The sequence below is a fragment of the Salvelinus namaycush genome, chromosome 33, assembly GCF_016432855.1.
Source record: "Salvelinus namaycush isolate Seneca chromosome 33, SaNama_1.0, whole genome shotgun sequence".
In the NCBI taxonomy this organism is placed as follows: domain Eukaryota; kingdom Metazoa; phylum Chordata; class Actinopteri; order Salmoniformes; family Salmonidae; genus Salvelinus; species Salvelinus namaycush.
In genome coordinates this window covers 12,751,458-12,771,592 of record NC_052339.1, presented here as the reverse complement: position 1 = coordinate 12,771,592, position 20,135 = coordinate 12,751,458, and positions in this window count along the sequence as shown.

The window sequence follows — 20,135 nt, the reverse complement described above, 5'->3', positions numbered from 1 at the left end:
TAGGACCAGGGAGGGATGCTGGCACTTCGTCAAGTGAAGGGACCCACCACTGGGACATCTGAGAGAGAGAGAGAGAGAGAGAGAGAGAGAGAGAGCCCTGTCAGAAATACAAAAATAATGATGTTACAAAAAAGGTCCAGTCACCAGGACCACAAACACAAATTCCATCTAGACACCGTTGCCCTAGAGCACACAAAAAACGATACATACCTCGGCCTAAACATCAGCGCCACAGGTAACTTCCATAAAGCTGTGAACGAGCTGAGAGACAAAGCAAGAAGGGCCTTCTATGCCAGCAAAAGGAACATAAAAGTCAACATACCAATTAGGATCTGGCAAAAAATACTTTAATCAGTTATAGAACGCATTGGTTGTCCGCTCAACAAACAAGAATTCATAAAATGGGACAAACACCAAATTGAGACTGCAAAATATCCCCCGTCTACAACGTAAAACACCAAATAATGCATGCAGAGCAGAATTAGGCCAATACCCACTAATTATCAAAATCCAGAAAAGAGCTGTTAAATTCTACAACCACCTAAAAGGAAGCGATTCCCAAACCTTCTATAACAAAGCCATCACCTACAGAGAGATGAACTTGGAGAAGAGTCCCCTAAGCAAGCTGTTCCTGGGGCTCGGTTCACAAACACAAACAGACCCCACAGAGCCCCAGGACAGCAACACAATTAGACCCAACCAAATAATGAGAAAACAAAAAGATAATTACTTGACACATTGGAAAGAATTAACAAAAAATGCAATTTGAACAGAGAGAACTGTACACAGTGGCAGAATACCTGACCACTGTGACTGACCCAAAATTAAGGAAAGCTTTGACTATGTACAGACTCAGTGAGCATAGCCTTGCTATTGAGAAAGGCCGCCGTAGGCAGACTTGGCTCTCAAGGGAAGACAAGCTATGTGCACACAGCCCACAAAATGAGATGGAAACTGAGCTGCACTTCCTAACCTCCTGCCAAATGTATGACCATATTAGAGGCACATATTTCCCCCAGATTACACAGATACACAAAGAATTTGAAAAACACACCCAATTTTCATGAACTCCCATATCTACTGGGTGAAGTACCACAGTGTGCCATCACAGCAGCAAGATTTGTGACCTGTTGCCACAAGAAAAGGACTCTGGACTCTGATACAGCTTAGGCTGCTGGCATTAGGAAAAAGCCCTGGAAAAGCACCCCACACAGTTCCCAGCACTGTAAAACCAAGTGTTTTGGATCTGTAACACTTTTTAAACGCGTCAAGGCATTTAGAATTTCAATGAAAACTCATCACAGTGTTAGATTGTAATCACCAGAACATGTTCATTTGCTGTAACACTTTGTAAACACATTAAAATGTTTATTCAGCTCAAGGCGTTTAGGATTTAAACACTAAACACTGGAAGTGTTGTTGGGTATATTTACATATATCCCAGTATGCCTTTCGAGTGAATGTGAGAGATACCCACCCATGACTGTGTTTGTTAGTGTCAAAGACATGCTTGTTGCATTTCATAATATCCATTTCTGAAGTCTTCTCCAACATTGTTGTCTGAAAGTCCTGCCTCATGGGCACATCAGATCTTGAAGTCACAATACATTTCTTCATTTAGTGATTATTCATTTCTATTGGAATCCAGCCAGAGGGAGAATATCCAACAATTGGAATACTTTATTAGCTGCACCCTGCACTCAAAATAACTGCTATGGTGAAAGATATAACAATTAAGAATATTGAAACAAGAACAACCATCTCAGTAATGGGTGCAATAAATCCAACCCCTTAGATTGGATTAGTTTAGAAACATTCAAGTTATTTATCTTTGTTCTGTATAAGATCAATTAATCAATCAATGTCCATGAGGAAACATAGATATTAAAAAAAACTATTCTAAAAATCTACCTGCAACAAAGCATCCTGGGAAATATGATTATTTTTTTACCTTTATTCAACTAGGCAAGTCAGTTAAGAACAAATTCTTATTTTCAATGACGGGCAGAACAACATATTTTTACCTTGTCAGGTCGGGGATTTAATCTTGCAACCTTCTGGTTACTAGTCCAACGCTCTAACCACTAGGCTACCTGCCGCCCTAATGAGGCCCCTACCATGTCTTTTTCACTCGGAGATAGTTTACGGAAATTAACTCAACAGAATTAACAACACCACGCGATTGAAAATATTTATTGAATCAAATGTCCTGTTCAGTTGTGCTGAAATGTAGGTAAGGTGATAGACAACCCTAACACTGATCTGATTAAAAGGTATGGAAAGTCACATCAATTACCAATTTAGTCATTGCACTCTAAACAGGGCTATGGGAAAGTAACATGCACAAAACATGGCGCCGACCGAGAGGGCTGCCTCGCTTCTAGTCCTTAGGAAACTTTGCAGTGTTTTGATTTTTTATGTATTATTTCTTACATTGTTAGCCCAGAAAATCTCAAGTATTACTGCATACAGCCGGGAAGAACTGTTAGATATCAGAGCAGCGTCAACTTACCAGCACTACGACCAAGAATACTACTTTCCCGAAGCAGATCCTTTGTCCGAACCAACCAGGGCATTTGAACTGATTCCAGGGGCTGACCCAAAACAACGCCACCGGAGAACTGCGGTCTGCTTGTCAGACTTCGGAGGAGCGCACACCACCCACCGCTAACGAGTATAGTACAGGAATAAACATCTCTCCGGTAAGAAGAAGGGTGGGGTGTATGTTTTATGATTAACGACTCATTGTGTAATTGCAACAACATATTGTTGGATTATCTCCCAAGAGAATTCTCCTCGGTTATAGTCACAGCCATGTATATCCCCCTCAAGCTGATACCACGTCGGCCGTCAAGGAACTTCACTGGATTTCATGCAAACTGGAAACCATATAGCCTGAGGTTGCATTCATTGTAGCTGGGGATTTTAACAAAGTAAATTTGAGGACAAGGCTACCTAAATTCTATCAGCATATTGACTGTAGTACTCGCGCTGGCAAAACACTGGATCACTGCTACTCTAACTTCTGCTATGCATACAAGGCCCACCCCCACCCTCCTTTTGGCAAATCTGACCACGACTCCATTTTGCTCGTTCTTTCCTGTAGGCAGAAACTCAAAACTGGATGGACCCGTGCTAAGAAATATTCAACGCTGGTCTGACCAATCGGAATCCATGCTTCAAGATTGTTTTGATCACGCGGACTGGGACATGTTCCGGGTATCCTCAGAGAATAATATTGACGTATACACTGATTCAGTGAGTGAGTTTATAAGGAAGTTCATAGGAGATGGTGTACCCACTGTGACTGTTAAAACCTACCCTAACCAGAAACCATAGCTCGATGGCGGCGTTTGCGCAAAACTGAGAGGGTGAACCAGCACATTTAAACATGGAAAGTTGACTGGGAATATGGCCGAATACAAACAGTGTAGTTATTACCTCCGTAAGGCAATCAAACAAGCGAAATGTCAGTATAGAGACAAAGTGGAGTCGCAATTCAAGGGCTCAGACACAAGATGTATTTGGCAAGGTCTACAGAGAATCACTACAAAAGGAAAACCAACCACGTCACGGACACCAACGTCTTGCTTCCAGACAATGGCCGACGTGAGTAAGACATTTAAACGTGTTATCCCTCGCAAGGCTGCCGGCCCAGACGGCATCCCTAGCCGCGTCCTCAGAGCATGTGCAGACCACCTGGCTGGTGTGTTTACTGACATATTCAATTTCTCCCTATCCCAGTCTGCTGTCCCCACATGCCTCAAAACGGCCACCATTGTTCCTGTACCCAAGAAGGCAAAGGTAACGGAACTAAATGACTATCGCCCAATAGCACTCACTTCTGTCATCATGAAGTGCTTTGAGAGGCTAGTCAAGGATCATATCACCTCCAACTTACCTGTCACCCTAGACCCACTTCAATTTGCATACAGCCCCAATACATCCACAGAAGATGCAATAGCCATAACACTGCACACTGCCCTGTCCCATCTGGAATAGGAATACCTATGTAAGAAGGTTGAAGAAATTTGGCTTGTCACCTAAAACCCTCACAGACTTTTACAGATGCACAATTGAGAGCATCCTGTTGTTCTGTATCACCGCTTGGTACGGCAACTGCACCGCCCACAACCCCAAGGCTCTCCAGAGGGTGGTGCGGTCTGCACAACGCATCACCGAGGGCAAACTACCTGCCGTCCAGGACACCTACATTACCCAATGTCACAGGAAGGCCAAAAAGATCATCAAGGACAACAACCACCAGAGCCACTGCCTGTTCACCCCGCTACCATCCAAAAGGTGAGGTCAGTACAGGTGCATCAAAGCTGGGACCGAGAGACTGAAAAACAGCTTCTATCTCAAGGTCATCAGACTGTTAAACAGCCATCACTAACACAGAGAGGCTGCTGCCTACATACAGACTTGAAATCATTGGCCACTTTAATAAATGGATCACTAGTCACTTTGATAATGCCACTTTTATAATGTTTACATATCTTGCATTATTCATCTCATATGTATATACTGTATTTTATACCTTCTATTGCATCTTGCCTATGCCGCTTTGTCATTGCTCATTCATAAATGTATATGTATATACTCTTATTCCATTCCTTTACTTAGATTTGTGTGTATTAAGTAGTTTGCGTTGGAATTGTTAGATTACTTGTTAGATATTGCTGCACTGAACTAGAAGCACAAGCATTTCACTGCACTTGCAATAACATGTGTTAACCATGTGTATTTAACCAATACAATTTGATTTGATTTGACTTAAACACTAGTGTTTAAAATCTGAACACTTGGCTCAAAGTGGAGGACAGATTGACTTCATCACAACTTGTATTTGTGAGAGATATTGACATGTTGCTTGACTTCCAACACTCTACTCAGCAAATTGGATGCAGTCTATCACAGTGCCATCCGTTTTGTCACCAAAGCCCCATATACTACCCACCACTGCGACCTGTATGCTCTCGTTGGCTGGCCCTCGCTTCATATTCGTCGCCAAACCCACTCGCTCCAGGTCATCTATAAGTCTTTGCTAGGTAAAGCCACGCCTTATCTCAGCTCACTGGTCACCATAGCAGCACCCACCGGTAGCACGCGCTCCAGCAGGTATATTTCACTGGTCAAAGCCAATTCCTCATTTGGCCGCCTTTCCTTCCAGTTCTCTGCTGCCAATGACTGGAAAGAATTGCAAAAATCACTGAAGCTGGAGACTCATATCTCCCTCACTAACATTAAGCATCAGCTGTCAGAACAGCTCACAGATCATTGCACCTGTACATAGCCCATCTGTAAATAGCCCATCCAACTACCTCATCCCCATATTGTTATTTCTTTTTCTCCTTTGCACCCCAGTATCTCTACTTGCACATTCATCTTCTGCATATCGATCACTCCAGTGTTTAAGTGCTAAATTGAAGTTACTTCGCCACTACGGCCTATTTATTGCCTTACCTCCCTAATCTTACCTCATTTGCACACACTGTATATAGATTTTTTCCTGTTGTGTTATTGACTGTACGTTTGTTTATTCCATGTGTAACTCTGTGTTGTTGTTTGTGTCGCACTGCTTTGCTTTATCTTGGCCAGGTCGCAGTTGTAAATGAGAACTTGTTCTCAACTGGCCTATCTGGTTAAATAAAGGTGAAATAAAAAAATCTTACAAATAAAAATTGTTGAATGCACCGAGCTGTCTGTTTGAACTGCTGGCACACATGCATACCCCACAAGACATGCCACCACAGGTCTCTTCACAGTCCCCAAGTCCAGAACAGACTTTGGGAGGCGCACAGTACTACATAGAGCCATGACTGCATGGAACTCTATTCCACATCAAGTAACTCATGCAAGCAGTAAAATTAGATTTAAAAAACAAATAAAAATACACCTTATGGAATAGCGGGAACTCTGAAGAGACACAAACATAGGCCTTGGCAGCAGCTAATGGGGATCCATAATAAATACAAATACAAATATAAGTGTTCTCCTGGTTAGAAACTGACTGGAAAAAGCTGACTATCATGTGTTTAATCTTGCATTCTAAACACCTGTGTTTATGCTGTAAACACTGACGGTTAGGTTATAAGCGTGTCACATGTTTCATGGTTTTACAGTGTAGATCAGATGTCCATAACACTTTCAATTACCCAGCAAACAAAACAAATGGGAACTTTTTTCTGTGTTTGTAACACACTGTATGTCGCAATCAAGAGCCAAAACATTAGCCAATAGAAAGAACATTAGTAGTCCAACACGATTACAGCTCAGGGTGCTCACTAGATGCCGTCTGTCTGAACTAATTGGGACCTAAAGCGCCTTAGACGGGATGTTCAGTGAGGGCAACACACAGTAAGTCAGACTCTGGGCTACACTAATCAGTCCAGGCCTGATGCCAACCGTCTGATATTACAGCCATATTACTGTCGCCTAGCTGCTCTCGTACACAACACTACAGCGTGCCACCATGCATACAAAGGCACTTAGTTAGAAGGAGAGTGTGAAAAACTGTAGGCTCCTCTCCTCTTTATTCTATTAGGTATGCACTAGCCTTCCACCTGCGTTTGTGGTTAAGTGTTCAGGGTCCTAATTAGCTAGACACTGCTTGAGAACTTGATTCAAAACCTGCAGTGAAATCTTTCTCACTGTGAAAGCCTTACATTGAAGACCTTGCCATGAATTATCCATAAGATAAAGATGAGATATTGTTGGAAAGAGAAAAAAAAATACTTCTCACATGATGGAACAGTGAAGAATACTGTACTCAGAATAAAAGGCAGTGCCAAGATGTTTAGGTCCGAGCACAAAGTGCTTTATTTTGAGAGGACTGCGTGAGTCTGTGGCACGGCTGAACCGATCCAGTCCCCTTCCTGACTTTGAAGCTCTCCTTTCTCCTGAAGTATGCAATTGTTCACTTCCCTTCATGGATATATTGATTTTAGATGTGTGGGGAGTAGTGAACGAGTGCTCAGGTCAGAAGGAAGGGATGCAACCTATTGGGATGCAACCTTTGTATCACTACCACTCTCCACCTTGACCAAATGCATGCTGGTAGAAAAGATCAGCTCTGCTCCTGGTCTGTGTGGGAGTCTACCTCCCATTGTTACCCAAATATAAACCTATGAATAAATCCACAGGACTCTAACAGATCAATCTCAAACACAGTATAGACCTGCAGGGAATTTCATTTCGTCCAATACTGTCTGGCATATACACTGGTTCTATAGATGCCAATAACAGTCCAAGCTGTGGCTTCTTAAGTGAATTCTATGCTGAAATGGGCACACAAACATACTGTATGCTGTTTTAGACATGGTGTCATGACTGAAAAGAGTCTTATAGAACATGTTGGAATTTCACAGTTTTATTTTGAATGGGTTAGAATTGTCGTAAATACTAGTTTAAAATCCTAAGAACCAATAAATCGGTTGAAAACGCCAATAAACCATCTATTCTAACAATAATTTTAGCTAGCTAGCTAACCACCTAAGTGATGCACGCTTACGGTATTTACATGATTGCTGAAAAGGAAATCGAGATAAGAGACAATGGTGAAGGGAAATCATAGAGGTGGCATGAATGTAAAGGGCATGAAGGAAACATTAGAACAGTTTAAAACCAGGCGACGTAAATACGACTTTCCCTTATTTTCTGCTGATAGTTGTCAGAATGGTGCTACTTAAACCTGTGGAGGAGGTAGCAATTGAGAGCATCCTGTCAGGCTGTATCACCGCCTGGTACAGCAACTGCACCGCCCGCAACCGTGGCACCGAGGGCACATATTTCTTAATTCCATTATTCTACTTTTAGATTTGTGTGTGTTGTTGTTGCACTGTTGGAGCTAGGAACACAGGCAATTCGCTACACCCACAACAACATCTGCTAAATATCTGTATGTGACCAATTCAATTTGATTTGATTTAGCAGGTCAGAGTCTGTGGTGGGGGGGAAGGGGAAGGGTAAATACCCTGGGAAGGGGTAGACGGAGGGTGGAGGGTACTAAGGCTGGGCAAGAGGGGGCCTATGGGGATAGGGATGAGTGGGACAGAGATGGAGGTGGCGGGGGCAAGGGCAACAACACTTCTCTCTCTTCCCCATCTCCAGGCTGTATCACAACCGGCCGTGATCGGGAGTCCCATATGGAGGCGCACAATTGGCCCAGCGTCGTCCAGGTTTGGCCGGTGTTAACCGTCATTGTAAATAAGATTTGTTCTTAACTGACTTGCCTAGTTAAATAAAGGATAAATAAAAATCTCAACTACCCCCGGGGATACCCTGAAGAGTCGCAAGGCGTTTGTGTGTTTGTGTGTTCGCTTTTGAACTTTTCCACAACCTTTGGTTGTTCCTCGCTATAAGTTATACCCCGTTCTCTGTTGACCACCTCTCTTTGTCTTCATACTTAATGCCAAAGCAGCGTTTTGAATACACCTTGTTCTGATTCTGACACGTCTCCTCCTCCCTGCCTTGCTGATATAATGGAGTACTGGAGCATATTTCAGATAGAATGGAGCAGTGGGGTATATTTCAGTTAGAATGGAGTACTGGAGCATATTTCAGATAGAATGGAGTACTGGAGCATATTTCAGATAGAATGGAGCACTGGAGCATATTTCAGTTAGAATGGAGTACTGGAGCATATTTCAGATAGAATGGAGCAGTGGAGCATATTTCAGATAGAATGGAGCAGTGGAGCTAATTTCAGATAGAATGCAGCAGTGGGTTATATTTCAGATAGAATGGAGCAGTGGAGCGTATTTCAGGAAGAATGGAGTACTGGAGCACATTTCAGATAGAATGGAGCAGTGGGTTATATTTCAGATAGAATGGAGCAGTGGGTTATATTTCAGATAGAATGGAGCAGTGGAGCGTATTTCAGATAGAATGGAGTACTGGAGCATATTTCAGATAGAATGGAGTAGTGGAGCGTATTTCAGATAGAATGGAGCAGTGGAGCGTATTTCAGATAGAATGGAGTACTGGAGCATATTTCAGATAGAATGGAGCAGTGGAGCGTATTTCAGATAGAATGGAGGACTGGAGCATATTTCAGATAGAATGGAGCAGTTGGTTATATTTCAGATAGAATGGAGCAGTGGAGCTAATTTCAGATAGAATGGAGCAGTGGAGCATATTTCAGATAGAATGGAGTACTGGAGCATATTTCAGATAGAATGGAGCAGTGGAGCGTATTTCAGATAGAATGGAGTACTGGAGCACATTTCAGATAGAATGGAGCAGTGGGTTATATTTCAGATAGAATGGAGCAGTGGAGCATATTTCAGATAGAATGGAGCAGTGGGTTATATTTCAGATAGAATGGATCAGTGGAGCGTATTTCAGATAGAATGGAGCAGTGTAGCATATTTCAGATAGAATGGAGCAGTGGGTTATATTTCAGATAGAATGGATCAGTGGAGCATATTTCAGATAGAATGGAGCAGTGGAGCGTATTTCAGATAGAATGGAGTACTGGAGCATATTTCAGATAGAATGGAGCAGTGGAGTGTATTTCAGATAGAATGGAGTACTGGAGCACATTTCAGATAGAATGGAGCAGTGGGTTATATTTCAGATAGAATGCAGCAGTGGAGCAAATTTCAGATAGAATGGAGTACTGGAGCACGTTTCAGATAGAATGGAGCAGTGGGTTATATTTCAGATAGAATGGAGCAGTGGAGCATATTTCAGATAGAATGGAGCAGTGGAGCACATTTCAGATAGAATGGAGCAGTGGAGCGTATTTCAGATAGAATGGAGCAGTGGAGCGTATTTCAGATAGAATGGAGCAGTGGGTTATATTTCAGATAGAATGGAGCAGTGGGTTATATTTCAGATAGAATGGATCAGTGGAGCGTATTTCAGATAGAATGGAGCAGTGGAGCATATTTCAGATAGAATGGAGCAGTGGAGCGTATTTCAGATAGAATGGAGTACTGGAGCATATTTCAGATAGAATGGAGCAGTTGAGCGTATTTCAGATAGAATGGAGTACTGGAGCACATTTCAGATAGAATGGAGCAGTGGGTTATATTTCAGATAGAATGCAGCAGTGGAGCATATTTCAGATAGAATGGAGTACTGGAGCACATTTCAGATAGAATGGAGCAGTGGGTTATATTTCAGATAGAATGCAGCAGTGGAGCGTATTTCAGATAGAATGGAGTACTGGAGCACATTTCAGATAGAATGGAGCAGTGGGTTATATTTCAGATAGAATGGAGCAGTGGAGCATATTTCAGATAGAATGGAGCAGTGGAGCGTATTTCAGATAGAATGGAGTACTGAAGCACATTTCAGATAGAATGGAGCAGTGGAGCGTATTTCAGATAGAATGGAGCAGTGGGTTATATTTCAGATAGAATGGAGCAGTGGGTTATATTTCAGATAGACTGGATCAGTGGAGCGTATTTCAGATAGAATGGAGCAGTGTAGCATATTTCAGATAGAATGGAGCAGTGGGTTATATTTCAGATAGAATGGATCAGTGGAGCATATTTCAGATAGAATGGAGTACTGGAGCATATTTCAGATAGAATGGAGCAGTGGAGTGTATTTCAGATAGAATGGAGTACTGGAGCACATTTCAGATAGAATGGAGCAGTGGGTTATATTTCAGATAGAATGCAGCAGTGGAGCAAATTTCAGATAGAATGGAGTACTGGAGCACGTTTCAGATAGAATGGAGCAGTGGGTTATATTTCAGATAGAATGGAGCAGTGGAGCATATTTCAGATAGAATGGAGCAGTGGAGCACATTTCAGATAGAATGGAGCAGTGGAGCGTATTTCAGATAGAATGGAGCAGTGGAGCATATTTCAGATAGAATGGAGCAGTGGGTTATATTTCAGATAGAATGGAGCAGTGGGTTATATTTCAGATAGAATGGATCAGTGGAGCGTATTTCAGATAGAATGGAGCAGTGGAGCATATTTCAGATAGAATGGAGCAGTGGAGCGTATTTCAGTTAGAATGGAGTACTGGAGCATATTTCAGATAGAATGGAGCAGTTGAGCGTATTTCAGATAGAATGGAGTACTGGAGCACATTTCAGATAGAATGGAGCAGTGGGTTATATTTCAGATAGAATGCAGCAGTGGAGCATATTTCAGATAGAATGGAGTACTGGAGCACATTTCAGATAGAATGGAGCAGTGGGTTATATTTCAGATAGAATGCAGCAGTGGAGCGTATTTCAGATAGAATGGAGTACTGGAGCACATTTCAGATAGAATGGAGCAGTGGGTTATATTTCAGATAGAATGGAGCAGTGGAGCATATTTCAGATAGAATGGAGCAGTGGAGCGTATTTCAGATAGAATGGAGTACTGGAGCACATTTCAGATAGAATGGAGCAGTGGAGCGTATTTCAGATAGAATGGAGCAGTGGGTTATATTTCAGATAGAATGGAGCAGTGGGTTATATTTCAGATAGACTGGATCAGTGGAGCACATTTCAGATAGAATGGAGCAGTGGGTTATATTTCAGATAGAATGGAGCAGTGGAGCATATTTCAGATAGAATGGAGCAGTGGGTTATATTTCAGATAGAATGGAGCAGTGGGTTATATTTCAGATAGAATGGATCAGTGGAGCGTATTTCAGATAGAATGGAGCAGTGGAGCATATTTCAGATAGAATGGAGCAGTGGGTTATGTTTCAGATAGAATGGATCAGTGGAGCGTATTTCAGATAGAATGGAGCAGTGGAGCATATTTCAGATAGAATGGAGCAGTGGGTTATATTTCAGATAGAATGGAGCAGTGGAGCGTATTTCAGATAGAATGGAGCAGTTGAGCGTATTTCAGATAGAATGGAGCAGTGGAGCGTATTTCAGATAGAATGGAGTACTGGAGCACATTTCAGATAGAATGGAGCAGTGGGTTATATTTCAGATAGAATGGAGCAGTGGAGCATATTTCAGATAGAATGGAGCAGTGGGTTATATTTCAGATAGAATGGAGCAGTGAAGTGTATTTCAGATAGAATGGAGCAGTGGAGCGTATTTCAGATAGAATGGATCAGTGGAGCGTATTTCAGATAGAATTGAGCAGTGGAGCATATTTCAGATAGAATGGAGCAGTGGGTTATATTTCAGATAGAATGGAGCAGTGGAGCATATTTCAGATAGAATGGAGCAGTGGGTTATATTTCAGATAGAATGGAGCAGTGGGTTATATTTCAGATAAAATGGATCAGTGGAGCGTATTTCAGATAGAATGGAGCAGTGGAGCGTATTTCAGTGGGGTGATGGATAAAAAGCCTTTGATCAGCAGTCCCTTGTGACATCAATTAATGTTTAATGTGTAGCAATAGGCTGATGAAAACCATAGTGAGGGTCACCTCCCTTTCCACTGGCTACTAGAGCACTGAGGATTTCCATCCATAATGATGGCTATTATTTAATCCTGTGTGTGTGCGTGTGTGCGTGTGTGCGTGTGTGCGTGTGCGTGTGCGTGTAGCTTATTTGAGTGTGTGAGACAGGTTTGAAACTATCCCACTGCCAGTCAGGTTGTATGCCTATCTAGCCATCTGACTGGGAGACAGAGACACAGTCCTGCATTATCAGAGACAAATAAACAATCATGACATTTCCCATTTGACTCCCTCCTCTCCTCTGCTCACTGATGTGTAGAATAGATGACTGGAGACCTCCCTCCCTATTGTCTGCCCTGTCTGCCCTGTCAGCCCGTCTGTACATGTGAGTGACATTAAATGGGTCATGCATGGAATGTTCCGTAATGTGGCCGAAATCAAAGATGAAGTCATTTTCCCCCCTTTTGCCTCATGCACACATCATAGGCTAGTTATTCCACATTTAAATGACTGTTCTGGTCTAACAAGCATTCTCTGTTTTTCTCTTTTCCATTCCATGCAACGTCTGTGTCTGTCTGTCTTTCTTTTTGTCTGTCTCTGCCTTTCTGTCTGTCCCTACATCCCGTCTGTCCATCTGATGTGTAGCTAACCACAGACATTCCCCAGCTGATGTCCAAAGTCCTTCATAACTAGGATATATTGTTCCATTACCCGGTGGCTTAATGAAAATGATTATTTAATCATTTTTTTAGATGGGTTTAATTGAAACAACATGATGAATGGTGCAGAGGTTCCTCCTGTACAGAGAAGGGGGTAATGAGGGCCCTGTCCTGTTGGTTTCACCTTGGACCACTGCTGGAGCACAGGGTCAGAAGGAGGGAGAGAGAGAAAGAGTTAGGGAAGGAAGGAAGGGAGAGAGAGAGAGCGGGGCGATAGGGAGAGAGAGAGCGAGCTATAGGGAGAGAGAGAGAGAGAGAGAGAGATAAGGAGTGGTGAGGAAGAGCACAGGTGCCAATGCTACAGACATAGCACCGAACATAATCTAGACACACCTAAGGCCGGATTTCATTAGTAACACATTATGTTTAGGAATTCACTCAAATGGAACAATACCCACAACTGCACAGGGGCAGCAACATGGAAGGTGTAGTAGCCATAATGTTGTTGACAACTCCATCAAGATATACAGTAAGCAACCTAATGGACAATTCCTTCCTGAAAACATTTCAGTTTACATAGATTGTAGTTCCATCAAGCTCTAAGATACGTATGGGAGGGAAAAGTAGCGCGAAACGAACACATCTGGAAAACAACAGACATTTTCCCTTCTTCTCCCTCCCTCCCTCCCTCCCTCCTTTATGACCCATATTAGAGAGAAGAGTGATTACTGAGTGAAAGCAATAAAAGACTGATGGAAGCCCATATGTTAGGGAAATGACTATCTGACGGTCAGCGAGCTTTCTATTCCGCGTGTGTAGCTCTGCTCTCTCAGTTGACTAAGATTAGCTGCGTGCCCTAATCTATTGATCCCGTGGGAATGTTTCCTCCATAAGTCTCCCGATGGCGTCCTACTTAAACCCCCATCAAAGGCAAGAGGGAACGCGCCTCGCACGCTGTTTATGTCAATACGCTTCATGTGATGAACTTCACGGCACCTCCTCCGAGAAAAAGAAATGAACGATAGAAATAAATACATAAAAAAACATCCATCTCATGAGAACCCCCCCCCCCCCCCAAAAAAAAAGAAATGGGGACGGCTTGGGGAACGAGATCAGGGAGGAAATGTAAGACAAATCCACGCCGTTGATACTCGATTCTGTTGCTGTCATTTGTTACGATTTTTCTTCCCTCACTCGTTTCTTTTCTAAAAATCAAATTACCATCTGCCTAGTGAGACAACCTCTACCAGTCTTTGTCGCCGGCTGTCTGCGGCTCTGTCATTATTGGTATGGAAAACCTATTGTGGCTTTGGGTTTCTGATGCTAACTGACAGTAAAAAGGATAAACGCTGTTGAAACGTACGCCCCGTTGAGAGATGAGGGCCATCCTCTGCAAACAGGACTAACCTTTGCCACTGTAAACTCAATGCAGCAACCTTGATTAACATCAATAAATAGAATCTCATTTTAAACAGACACGGTTGTTTTTCATTTTCATTCCACGTATAAAAAGCTGCAAAAGCCAACCGAGGATCGGTAAAGAGAGGAGGAGGACAGATCAGCCAGTAAGTGGACGACGTGAAGGAGCAAAAGAAAGCAGTGCCTATAATGTATAATGATGAGCACAGGACCCAAGATCTCTCATCTATGGCACCATATTACACTGATAAAGTGCCTTTGTGGGGCATCCTAATGTGCCAATATACTGGAAACATGAGTGGAATTAGAGTGGGAGGGTCAGTGATGGCACCTCTGATCCTCTCCTCTCCTTGCAGGTGTACATATACCCCTTTTCTTTCCCTGGGATGGTGTAGTCAGTCTGGGGTGTGTGTGTGTGTGTGTGTGTGTGTGTGTGTGTGTGTGTGTGTGTGTGTGTGTGTGTGTGTGTGTGTGTGTGTGTGTGTGGGTGTGTGGGTGTGTGGGTGTGTGTGTGTGTGTGTGTGTGTGTGTGTGTGTGTGTGTGTGTGTGTGTGTGTGTGTGTGTGTGTGTGTGTGTGTGTGTGCGTGTGTGTGTGTGTGCAGGCGTGACGGATGGGGCTAGTGTGTGGTCAGAGGAGGAATCAGAGAGGACTCCCGCCATGGGATTTGGCAGCAGGCTGGCTGTTGTAGTTGGCATCACTAGACATGAATCTACAGGAAACTAGCTCAGATAAAGACAGAGCGAGAGAACAGCGAGAAAAGGGAGAGAGAGAGAGAGAGAGGAGAGGGGGGGGGGGGGGTTGGGTTCCATGTAGAACCCTTTCTACAGAGGGTTCTCCTATGGGGACAGTTGAAGAACCCTTTTAGAACCTTTTTTTCTAAGTAATACCAGTCCCTAGACATAGGCCTGTCTCAGTAGAAAGAAGTTGTCCCAAATGGCACCCTATTCCCTAGTACATTACTTCTGACCAGAGCTCTATGAGTTATAGGGTGTCATTTGGGATGCAGTCAGAAATTGCATCCCTGCATCTCTCCTGTTTCTGCTTCACATCTCTGGGTAGAGTCAGTGATGCGTGTCCCTCTCCCTGTCTCCCAGGTGGTTTATAGAAAGACAAGGGGAAAGGCTAGACAGGGTATCAGGCAGCTAGGAGAGCGCAAGAGGCAAAACTCATACTTGCATGACAGAGCACACAATGAGAGAAAAAACAGACAGGAGACACTTGGATAATTGGAAAGCAATTTGTGGTTTTTGAAGAAGTCTTTTGAGAAACGTTACATATTGTTCATATTTATTTTTCAGGAAGATTTCCTCATCTCTTTCATATCAACAGGGTGAAATGAGTCTGAAAATTGAACGATTTGGTAGATAGCTACTAAAAGTGGCCTCAAGTCTAATGACTTATATTATAGGTATATTTCAATGGCTGAATGTCTGTTGCATGTCTGTTGTGTGTGAATGTTAGTTTGGCAGGAACAGAGATAATGGAACAGAGATAATGGAACAGAGATAATAGTTGTGTTTACTGCAACATCAGAAAAAAAAACATCAAATTGGTCGACTTGTGAGGCACTAAGCCCTGAGAGGGAAGCAACAACAATTTGAAATGTTCGTTCGAGTGGAAAATTCAAAGTTAGACAAAACTTCGGAAATATTGCTTTGCAACGTCTTATATACGTTTATAGACAGGACCAGTGTCTTTCCCGTCAAATAAGTTGACTTGGTTCAGCGTGAGGCAACAACAGAACATATTTATCAACACTGGGTATTGACCTACAGTTGATGCATATAAGGACAGTGAATGATGAAGTTTGATGACGTTTATACCTATAGTTGTTCTGGATCTGCAGATCTAACTTGAGATGGTTTAACTGGTCTGTAACTGGACCACGGCTGTGGCTTTAGTGTTGTAAAATAGACATCTCGACACAGGTTCCAATGAAACTTTATTTAGCCATTCAGATTTCTATCATTGCTCTCTCTGTTCTCTTGCTGATGACATGCTAATCAAAACTATGTCTTGTCCATGATGTATACCACTGATTGGTGGTGACAGGAGATACTGTATCGTCCTCAAAAATGTATCCATCTGAAAAGCATATTCTGGTGGTATTTTACTCAAAATGGAGCCATACCGATCAAATATCCTACCAATCATGTCCATGTGTGCATCCCAAATGGCAACCTATTCCCTATACAGTGCACTACTTTTAACCAGAGCCCTGTACACTATATAGGGAATAGATTGTGTTAAACACACTGCAGAAAAAGCCAAGCTAGTCATGAGCGTGATACGAATAGCATTTTTTATTTTTATTTTTTCTTAACCTTTATTTAACCAGGGAAAGACTGTTGAGGTTTGAAACCTCTTTTGTGAGAGGGACCTGTCAAGAGGTCTTAAAATAGGACCACCTGTTACTGTAATAGCATGGTCAATACTATGATTAAAGCAACCCTTAGCCGACACAATCGAAATCTAATTAACACAATAAAACAATCCCCATCAAAATACGTCTGTTTAAGCTAGCGATATCTGTTTTTTTGCACAGGGTAGCGTCTCAACACTTCCACATTTGCGGTGAAAGGTGGCAGAGCTGGAGCGGTGTTCGTCAGACACCGAGACATCCTGAAAATCGCTCTTCTCAGAAAGTGTGTAGCGCTGGACTGGTACTGTGTGAGGATGGGAAAAGTGCAATTGTACAGTATGTTTATTACCTTCCTCAAACCTCTTTCAAATGCCTTGAATTGTGTATTATAGATAACACACAGTTTATTATTGTATATTAATCTACATCAAAGTGGAGAAACAATTAAACTTTCAGTAACTATGTTTTAAGACAAAAAAAAGAATAATTTACACTCCGGGGAACATTGACCCAGACAGTGTACAATCTTTATAATGAACAGAACTCTTCCGATAACCATCTGAATAAGCAGGTTTAGTGGCGTTGGGCCATTGTTATATTAACTGATAGGGGCTTACACCTCATTAATCAGTTAGGTGTCTGTAAGTTATCGCTGAGGGATGAATTGGCTAAATGGGAACTTAGGCACACACACACACTCAAATACCATCTAACACGCGCACGAAAGGAAAACACACACACACGCACACACGCACACACACACACACACACACACACACACACACACACACACACACACACACACACACACACACACACACACACACACACACACACACACACACACACACACACACACACACGCACACGCACAGACGCACACACGCACGCACGCACACATGCACACACACAAGCACACAGAGCTATCATTAATTAGGTTTGTTGTTCTCATGGATTTAGATAATAAAACGTTGTGAGGCTCGGATTCAGTTGTGGCAATGGGAGGCCTTTCTCTTGCCATCGATTTTTGTCTCCCGTTTCCTCTGACATTTTGCAATTTTGCTTCAGGAGCAGGTTTTAATTTTCATTTCCCTGGCCGAACGGAGAGCTGGGTTTCTGGACAGCTATCCTCTAATTAATCTGACCAATTAATGGATGCAGCGGGCACGTGCCGAGAACCACGCCACAGAATACAACAACACCTGTTGACTTCTATCGACAGACTTCCAGTCACTCAACTGTGTGTGTGTGTGTGTGTGTGCGTACGTATGGCGTGCGTTGGGGAACGCGTACATACATCTTTGTATGTTTGCATTCATGTGTGTGAATACGTGTCTCCTTACACTGTAAACGCTGAAAGGACATAGGTATAAATGGCTTGCTACAAAATCTGATACGGGGGGGATACTAAGGTGTTTGTAATATCAATGGCTATAGGTTGCACATGGAATTAAACCTGTTGCTATGGCGATACTCTTTCCCTCTTTCGCTTTACATAAATGAGTCACAATGAATTAGAAATCCAATTTGTGTTGTTTACTATGCTCAGAATAGATTACAAATGTATCACCCCGCTTGATGCTAATTCCTTTGGCAGTCTCTGTTGTTTCTGATGAGAAAGGAGAAAGTTGGGAGGAGGACGTTCATACAATTGGGGTCTGGGGTTTTGTCGACGCATCCCAAATGGCACCCTATTCCCTATAGCGTGAAGGGAGTAGGGTGCTATTTTGTACATGTCCATAGCTAACCCGTTTTGTTTTCATTCAGCTTCACCACCTAGCATATGATAATTAGCCTATGTTGGAACTCTTACTCACCCTGACTCATAGTAACAAGTTCTTCAGCTAATGATCAAGCCACGCAAAGCAATACACATTTGCGTGTGTCGTGTGTGTAAGCGTGTGTATCTGTGTTTGTGTGTGCTACACATGCCTCCTCCTCTCCCACGTCATCTTCAGATCAAATACAGTCTTGTTGCCAGACGTAAATGCCGCCATCTTTCCACAGACTATATGCCCAGTGCCAGAAATATGCATCATTTCATTTAGGGGATTTTCTCTCATCTTTGTCCTCCCAATGCCTGTACACAGCGTTTGTAGTGTACACTTCTCTTCCCTATCGATTCAGTTTGTTCCCACTTGGTTTGATTGATATTGTGTTCTGCATAAAGAACTCCTACCAAGGGCATCGATGGAGCTAGATATTTTAATGATCGTGTGATACATACTTCTCAGAATACAGGGTCAAAGCAGCTTGTTAGGGAACAACTGGACAAAATGAAATGGTTTTCTCATACAATCTGAGGGACGAGTATGAACTACGATGTAACCAAAGGTTAATTGTTCAATTCGGAGACAGTGGCGGGTTTCTAAGACAATAGATAAAACCTCCATTACCTGAGGGATGTCTAATCTAAATTAAAAATGCAACCGCATTCTTCAACGGATGTGTTCTATCCTTTTAGAAGCCATTCCTGAAAGGACACTGGTCTTTAGAGAGTGAAGAGAGAGAAGTAGGTAGGCAGCTCAGCATTAATGGAGGAGAGGAAGGAGAGTCCCAGGCAGATTGCGTTCCAAATGGCACCTTATTCCCTAAATAGTGCACCACTTTTACAGTGAGCTCCAAAAGTACTGGGACAGTGTTTTGACTCTGTACTCCAGCACTTTGGTTTTGAAATGATACAATGACTATAACGTTAACGTGCAGACTGCAGCTTTAATTTGAGGGTATTTTCATCCATATCGGGTGAACCGTTTAGTCCACCCATTTTAGGGGACCAAAAGAATTGGGACAAATTCACTTATGTGTATTAAAGTAGTCAAATGTTTTTGTATTTGGTCTCATATTCCTAGCATGCAATATTACGTCAAGCTTGGTTGTATTTCAGATTATTTTGTGCCCAATAGAATTGCTGTAATTTCTAAACGGTTCACTCGATATGGATAAAATACCCTGAAATTGAAGCTGACAGTCTGCACTTAACTTAACAGTCACTTAACAGTCATTGTGTCATTTCAAGTGCTGAGTACAGAGCCAAAACAACAACAACAAATGTAACTGTCCAATACTTTTAAGGAAGTAAGGAATGGGGTGCTATTTGGGATGCAGACCCCGTCTCCACATGGCAGCTGAGATCTCTGAGAGTAAACAAATGGTTGCCAAATGTATAATTGGTGTTCCTGTACTGAATTCCCAGCACAACAGAGTGGACTCATCACAGGACAAACTGCAGACTAGATGTTCCTTCAGGTAGCAGGTAGAGTGTCCCTCGGTACACATCTCTAGAAGAGTGTGTATGTGTGTGTGTGTGTTACATCTTAATCTTAATTATTTCACACTATTGGATGTTGGGCTCTCACATTAAACTAAATC